General features: G+C 38.1%; 1 long non-coding RNA gene across 1 annotated transcript; it reads left to right on the top strand.

The window, feature by feature from the left end:
* Nucleotides 1–2,669: 2,669 nt before the first annotated feature.
* LOC124160492 lies at nucleotides 2,670–8,099 on the top strand. Its single transcript, XR_006865169.1, has 2 exons — nucleotides 2,670–2,878; nucleotides 7,900–8,099. It is a non-coding gene; the product is annotated as an uncharacterized LOC124160492 (long non-coding RNA).
* Nucleotides 8,100–8,952: the final 853 nt, after the last annotated feature.

An 8,952-nucleotide genomic window follows, 5' to 3' on the forward strand; every position in this document is an offset into this window, starting at 1 on the left:
GTCGAGTTCCCATGGAAGTCAAATGTTAGCAAAATATATTTCAATAAATAAATAAATATTTAAAAAACCATCTTTTTATCCAGAAAAAAGAAGAAAATAAACTATCCTGTCTTGGCCCAAGGTCTCACGTTTAAATTTCGCAGATAAAAGGCTAAGTATTCGATAACAGAAAAACATCAACGTCATTTACATGTCAAATTTAAGCATGAGACCTTGAGCCAAGGAAGATGGCTTTTTTATTCTTTTTAATTCCAATAAAAAATTGTTTTTTTGGATTAGTTTTTTTATCTAATGCCATGTTATTACCAAACTAAATTTTAAAATTATAACTCGACTTTAATTCGCACAGGGCAGTGGGGTAGCCAGGAATTTTGTTCGGGGAGGTTCCAAAACGAGGGTTTTTGAAAAAAAGGGTTCTAAGTAGAGGTTTTAAACTATTTTAACACTTTTCACTATCGAAAAAACTTCATTTGTCAAAGATATCCTTTGCATTCTTGATTTTTTGATATTTTGCTCTCTTTTACGAAGGAAAGAAACTGTATTTATATATTTCGGGGTTGGGGGGGGGGGTCCAGACCACGCAGGTCTCCCCCCTGACTACGCCACTGGCACAAGGCCTAATAGCCGGAAAGAATTCTGAATTATCGAAAATCGCTCAAATTTATGCTGAGAAATTAATGCAAATGTAAACTGTCCGATATTGCGGCTCATACAGCCTGTGGCGAATTATGACTAGCGTGAGACTATGTTTTCATCTTTTCAACTTTTTTTTTTTGTCGATATTTAAACGAGAAGTTCAAGATTTTCCCGGCAAGACAAAAAAAACAGGAATACAAATAAAAAATGAGTTACTTTACAAATACGTAATGCAATAAAGGGAATTTGGGATATTTCTTCATTATAGAATCATATGAGTAATGGCACAAGATAATTCGCGACTGATTTTCCAAGGAATGGTATGAATACAATGCATTCATCCAAGCGAAAACTGACTCAAAACACTCCAACGGCTATACATATCTCTCACAGACAACCTAAGAGTACATGAAGTTTTTTATTTTGGAACTTTGTAGCAAACCGCCGCCAAAAAATTTACATGGTCAATAAATATTATTTATCGACCCAGTTATCGATATACTAGGTCCTTTCAAGGCAAAACAGCACATGAAGCGAGCTAATTTACAGAATTATTTTGGAGGTAGCGTGGGACAGTGGCGCAGCGAGGGGGGATTTTGGGGGATAAAAATCTCCCCAAACTCAGAGAAAGTTTAAAATTTAATCCATATTACTTTATTTGATAATTTAGCTTATTAAATAGTGTAAGGATTCATTAAAACTTTTAATATGTTTAAAAAAAATCCCTCAGAAAGCCGTAAAACGCACCATTTCGAACCATTTAAAATGAAAAATTTTCTGGGGAAGGCACCTACACCTCCCTATTCCATGCCCACCAATATTAGTTGCTCCTGAAACTCCTCCCAGCCTTAATTCCTAGATGCGCGCCTGGATTGGGGCGGTTAGGAAATGGGGAGGAGAAGCAGGTGTATTCGACCAATTTCTTCAGGACAAAGAGCTAATGAATTCGGCTAAAAAGTCAATGAAACACGTCAGTAATATAACCACATTTCTTCAAGAGAAAACACTCACACATCAAAGTAAGAACACTTGCTTGTTGCCTGTTACACGTTTTTTAGTTATTAGTTACATTTATTCTTAAACGATTGGAAATTAAGTATCATGCAATGAAAAAATTGCCAAAACCTGGATCATTAGTTATTCTGCCGTCGCTTTAGAGGGGTCACAAGGCGACGTTGCCCAGAGAAAGACATCGACGCGAACCCGAGAAGCAGGTGAGTGGCTATTTGGAGAGTGTGGGACTCCCAGCGCATAGAAAATACAGTCTGGTAATTAATATTGTCGTATCGTGTCGGATGGTAGACAATTCTATGGGGAAACTGATCCATATATTTTCCCCTCTATGGAACAAGCAGTTCAATCAGTTGCCATTACGAGCGTTGTTCCGAATGGTTAACAACGCGATCAAAATACATGAAGCTTGAATTTTTTCATCGTAAAGAAGAGTTGATCACTTGTAATAAGTATTCAGAATGAATCCAATAAAGCGGATACAAACGCTGGCAGTGATATCTGGTTGGGAAAGCTTAATCGGTGAGAAACACACCTCAAGGGATGAAAACGTTTTTTAAACATCTTAAACAACCTAAGTTCTGAAATAAAAAAGTTCGTATTTTCCTTGGCAAATGTTCGAGACAAACAAATTTTTCCAAGAATATTTAAAACTACCGAAGCCATCACTTATAAATTTCTCCATGGTTGAATATTTTATAGAAAAAAATAGAAGGAGCATCTCTTCTAGAATTTAACATACCTATAAATGGGACTAGCAGTAATATATCTCCATAGACCATGAAGGTCATCCATCAGAGAGAGCTAGCCCGATAAGCTGACGACAGGACGGTGTAGGAAAGCAATTGGGCGGAGAGGGAGATTGTTTTGATCAATAGGCATGAGAGCTCAGCAGGGTGTTGGCGAGGGAGGGTGTGTGTGAGCTTCTTATCCGGGTCAACAGGTTATCATCTTCGGTCTGGAGCTGACTCGAGTGGAACGCGCGAATACGCAAGAGGGAAGGCGGGGAGAGGAATGAAGATGCTCACTCGCAGGCTCACTACTCAAGTGTCTCAAGGGCAACGAAGGAGGGGTCAAATCCGACCCACTTGCCTACTTAGCCGTGACCATCTTACTCCTGTCTTCATCAGTCTTTAGAACTAGGCCGCGATGGCGAAAACACCCGGAGAAACTGGCCATAGGACCAAGAAAAAGTGGCAGTCACGGAGCAGTGACAAATTTCGTAATTAAGGTAGGTACTAAATGAAGTCCATACGGAGATGACCGTCGGAAACAGAAAATGCGGGAGTTGCGAAAGCAGTCAGAAATTTTGTGACGAAGGTTCAATTTTAGCACTACATCAAGATCATCCTCCAATGTCATCATGCCCTAATAACGATGGACGATTTGTTCATCGAAATGTCGGTTTAGATGGAGAACATGATCCGGTGGAAATCCCGAGTAACCATCCACGATGCAATATGCCGGAAAAGCTGAAATCATTCTTTACTACATCAAGAATATATATATTTCAAACCCTCTGACTCGTACTTATCTCATCTAGAGGCTGCCTCTCCTAACCCACCTTGTCCAGCACTTCGTTGTTCCTCCTTCACTCCATCCACCTTACCCACTCAATTTTCTGTATACTCACATTTCGAAGGCCTCCAGTCTTTTCTCTTCCTCCTTCCTAAGCGTTGAAATTTCCCTGCCGCAAATTGCTACGCTCCATTCTTTTCTAGTCCACGGTAAGTCTTTCCTTATCTTGCTCCCTTTCTTTTGACTGCCGTAGTGATTTCTCTTTACCTTTAACCTTTCTGAAGGAATGTCTCAGCATATCTCCACGTTGATCCTACGTGCTAGTTCCTAAAATACTTCTCTTAACATCCATAGACTCTTGAAAAGATCACATGGTACATTGTCCACACCTACCACTGTCCTAGCCTTCATGTAAATCTTTCGATTTCCACGTCCAAGGTCCCCGTTCCCAGATCATCTTCCTGCGCAGCGAATTCCTCTGAATCCAATCCTTCATGCCTGTTTCAGCTGCTGTGTAGATCCTCTGCATATTCCTTTCATTTCATCTGGACCTCGGGTTCATTAGTTAGCATCCTTCTATCTTCAGCCTTGAAATTTTGTATGATTTGCTTTCTTTATCCGCTCGATAGTGACTTTACCTTAGCGTACAGCGCTCTTACATTTTATTTCATCTGAAACTTTTCCATCACCTCACACTGTATTTTCCACCAAAACGCCCTCACCCTCTTGATTACTCACGCGATTCGACTATTTATTTACCAACGCATGCTTGCTGTATTTCCGCATTCTCTAAGTTCCTCCTCTCCTCCATTTCTTTCATCACTTTCTCCATTATCCAAGAACTATTTATCTTTCTAATTCAAACATAGCCAATTGCCTTCTCTCCCTGCCTCAGCCTGCATATCCGTCAGACATGGGTCCGAGTGACTTTTTCCTTTTTCCTAAAATGAAGAGAACATTAAAGGGCAGTAGTTTTATTAGCAGTGATGACAATAGCCCTTTGTAACTCAATGTTGCTTCTAAGTAACATAAAAAATGTAAGCATTTTCAGCTATATTTCGGAAAGATTTAAACTGTATGTTCTTCAGTGCTGTAAAGTTAAATGACAAAAGATGTAGCGTTCACAATAATGGTGAATGAGTAGAAAATTTTACAATTTTTTATAATAAGAAGTCTTGAAATTTAGTGTTTCTCTGAAACAGCTCATGGTTGGAAAGGGTTCAAAGAAATCACTGACAGAGCTGAAGACTATACCAAATATCGTGTATGAGAAGTGTATCTATGAGTGGAATAAGCGTTTGTATAAGTGCATAGTATGTAACGGATACAAATGGACACGCTAACTTCTAGACGACCAATCCTTACACCACCTCATACCGTAAATTAATAGAGTCCACATTAAAATAATCTCCGTCGCAATTCGTTTCCATTTCAAGTTCGATAACGCCACATGAACCTGACATTTCAATTTTATCTCTTTCTTTGAAGACTATTCGTGAGGCATGCTAACGAAAAACATTTTTTTTATAAGTTAGTACGAGCGTCTATTTATTCATAGCCTATAAGAAAAAATTCAGAAACGCAAATTTGAAATTTTATTCAAAATATAACCATAGCATCTAACAGGATTTTCAGGCTAAAATACCTTTACTACGCTATGGATTAGTGTCTTATTTACTGGCCATCAATTATGTAAATAAGGTGACCTAATTCAGCAAGAAAACTCATTTATATGATAAACATGAACTTTATGTTACAGACTTAGATCCTGAAAGCTGGGAGGAATTCATTCAATTCACATTATTAATGTTACGATTTTCCACGAAACTTTACTTTTGTGACGACATTCACCAAGCAATCTCTAGCCCCTTGTGACATCAACTTTGGGCACGAACATTATGCTTTGCTCCTTGCCTTAAGCTACTTTTTTGTTCCGCTCCCTTTGACGACGCGGCGGCGTTCACGTATTAGATTAAACTTCACAGGGCAGGTCCGAAATTACCAACTCCCTGATTGGGGCACGACGCTATGGCATCCTCAATGACATAGAGCCTCATCATTTCGGATATCTGACATTCCTTGGAGGAAGCCTATGCCCCTATGGAAGAGCAATCTTGAAGGTGAATCACGAAATTATGAAATATTTAAACCATGCATTAAAAAATATCAATTTCCTCAATGAATTCTGAAAAGGAGATGGCTGATGCCCATCAGTAGGTAAAGAGACGGAGACTATAAAAGGTAAATAAAAGACTTAAATCCAAGTGAAACCATTGAAGACCTCCAATTAAATCCTCGAAAGCGATTTAAATTCAATTAATTTGACAGAAACCATGAAATTGCAGGAAGACAGTTACAAATCTAGGAAGTAGTGACAACTTAGACGAAGGTTTACCTTTGCGTGCACGGAAATGCTACTAAAATATTTAACAATGTCTCAGTCAGATAGTCCGTGAAAAAAAAACTTTCCCCCTAGTCTCGAATACTTGATATTTAATCACCAGTCTTGCAAATTCAAACCTTAGTGCATGCATAATTATTCCAAACTATTAAATTTAGTTACTTTAATGAGTTAATATTGCCAGCATGGCAATATTTATTCTAGTTCAAATAATTATGAGTTTATTATCGCATCTTACTGAATCCGATGTCATGCGCACAGCAAATGCACAAAACCGAAAGCTACTCTATCCTTGCAGAAGAGGTCCTCAGCGTCTCTAATTAACACTTGTCACTGGATACCACACAACTGCATATGTTTTTCTTTCAGCTCAGCGAATCAAGAGGATCATCATAGCGTGCAAGAAGACTCTTTCTTGGCTACGGAGAAAAAAGCGAAGAGAGTGTAAAAGAAAACTTTTACTGAAGTATATGAATCTACTTCTGATAATTTTTAATCAATGAGAGGCGCTAGAGCTCACCTCAGACTAAACCACCGGCCTGAGATATCACATATTCAAGTATGGGTAGCCAGAATCTTTGTTTGGGCCACTCGAGGGACATCATTTTGTGTAGTCATAAAGTTTCATCCGGGGACTGAGCCTAATACCCGACGTTCTATCCACTAAGTCACCATGATATTTAGAGAATTGTAGCATGAGAAATGACAATGATAAGTAGGTATGGTTTTTAGAGGAGGCGACCGACAGCTTAAGTAATTTGCGCCATGAGGGAAGGGCAAAGGGTGAGGAGAAAAACCCTGCGTCGGCATTAGCCAACTCATAACAAAAGGCGCCAGGGGACCACGGCTTAACGTCCCACTCGGTGGACGTAGTTTTACACTGGAAGTTTCCTCTACAAGGGACTTAACCAGGGACCTGAAAAAATCTCTACCACCACTGGGATTTTAACCCGGACCAATTTGGTGGGAAGCCTGCAATCTAGCCACTACACCAAGATAAGAAGTGCAGAGGAATAAACGAAAATGAATTTGGCAAGTACTGAATCAACTGAAGTAAAGTTAATAGTTTTTTACTTTTTTCTCTAAAAGCAGAACTCTCGGTGGACTAAAAATCGCCAAGATGGTGGAAAGATAAAAGCCAAAAATAAAGAAGTAGAAAGGGAATAAAATAGTAATTTGTTTAGCCTTGGGCTTCACGAACGCAATCCTACTCCGGGTCGAAGTTAGTTGCGTCATCAGTCCTCCAAGGCAGGAAGATACCCCTTTAAATATCATGACCTACTTCTATTCCATCAGTGTTCCTCCGGATATCGAGCTGAAAATAAATGCGCGTTTCTTTTGAGTCCACGGTCGCAGTGAATCTGTATTTTTACTTCTTCAATGGTATGCAGCCGGACGTCCATATACATATACACCATAAAACTCTCATCTATTCAAAATATACAGTAAAATATTGCAAAGCAATGAATTTTTATTTGTTGTGAAATAATAAAAAGCAGAATAAAATAAATAACATAAGAAATAGAAAAAAACTATGATGACGAGAGGAAGAATCCGTGAAAAAATCGATTTCCGTGAGGAAATATACATGGCCAGAATAAATGTGACTTCAAAATATAATAATAAAAGAATGTATTATAGCTCAGGAGCCGAGAAAAAACATAAGGAGTACAGTAAATAACGAACGGCTTGCCCCAAGAACTGGCAAAACGAGAAAATGATGTTTTCAATGTGTTATTTTCCAATGGTTTGAATATGTGAGGAGGAATCAAATTCCTTACACTACCCTACATTATCGTATAGTATCACCTTTTTGTCCTCCCTTGGAATATCCCGCTATTAGTTTACACCCGCATTCCTCAAAACTCCAACATTGCATTTCGTTAGCTATTGTTTTTTTGCAAATCAGCTCCGGGTTTGATCACTGAGTGAGTTTATTTTCGGATTGTGGTCCAAATTCGTACGTGTCAATAAGTTGTAGCGAACGTTATACACACCATAAGAAATCCATAACTGATTCTTTCAGTGATACCACACTAAGGTTGGCTTAGATAGGTTAGGGTACAGCTCAATCTGACCTTGGCCACAGGTCCGTGAATTTCACTCTTTCAGAGTAATGGGACCATATCACCTGAGTTACCTCACACTCTGAGGATTTTGTTTTGGGATGTACGGTGGCTTTGGCTGGGGTTTGAACTCGGGACCATTCGATCAGTGGCCAAGTGCTCTACACACTAAGATACGACATGCATACTCATACCTTTAAAGACAAGTTGCAATGAATTCGTATTTATTCATCTCAGAAAATTTATTAGTTTGTTTTTCGTTCCCAGGCAATACAACTATCGGCGCCAAAAAGGCAGAACGCTGAAATTTGAGCATTTCTATAAAATCCTGCCGAAGCTCCAAAGGGTCGCGTCATATTCACCCTACGAAGATCACGTATTACATAACAAGGACCAACCTTACGCTGCATAAACGTGGTTTCTTGTTTATAGGGCCAAAAGTGTACAACTTATTACCCGTATCATGTCTGAAAGCAAAAAATAATAACGTAATTATGAAAAATATTCTGTCTTGGTTGTTTAGAATGCAAAGTGTGGAGGATTTTTTTCTATGATATAATACCATGTAATATGTATACGTACTTGCTTCAATTCAAATGTTGTGCTTGCTTCAATTCAAATGTTTATATGCCAGCATGACCCTATGTAAATGATGGTAGCCAAAAAACAGGTTGTCCTTAATGGCTGCCTAAAGTTTTATGTAATTAATTATATTCTGTACTTTTATTTGTTGAAGTAATAAACATTTATATTATTAAATAAACAATTAAATTATATTATTAAATATATCGTTTTACTCATTGTTTATTCGAATGCAACAATGAATCATTAAGCATTGTTTAAACGTAAACGTTGAGCTTCTACAGTCAAAAGAGTGAAGAAGAAGAGCACGCGAAAAACTTTGAGAACGGCGAAACGGTCGTCGTCTCCATCTCATCACGGGAAAAATATTTGATTCGTGCACTTCATTGTATATATTTATAGATTGAAAGACGTTTTCGCATTAAATAGCTTTTCATAATGCAATTTTACCCATTCTTTGACTTTTTAAATGGCCGGAAGGTAGATTTCAATTTCCGAGGTGTGGAAAAGAAAATGGTGTTCTTATTTTTTATATCCTTTTATGAGTTTTTAATCATGTTAAACTATGATCCAGTACTTAGCACACATTATTTTAGGTATTCCATTTCATGAATTACAAATGATATCATTTAATCATTTCCCATTACAGCCATATTTTCGAGGTAAAGTTTCATTCATTCATTTTATGATTCCGATTTTGACTCTACAACTCCAGATTAAAGGCCAGCTAATGAAAGA

The sequence above is a fragment of the Ischnura elegans genome, chromosome 6, assembly GCF_921293095.1.
Source record: "Ischnura elegans chromosome 6, ioIscEleg1.1, whole genome shotgun sequence".
NCBI lineage: Eukaryota > Metazoa > Arthropoda > Insecta > Odonata > Coenagrionidae > Ischnura > Ischnura elegans.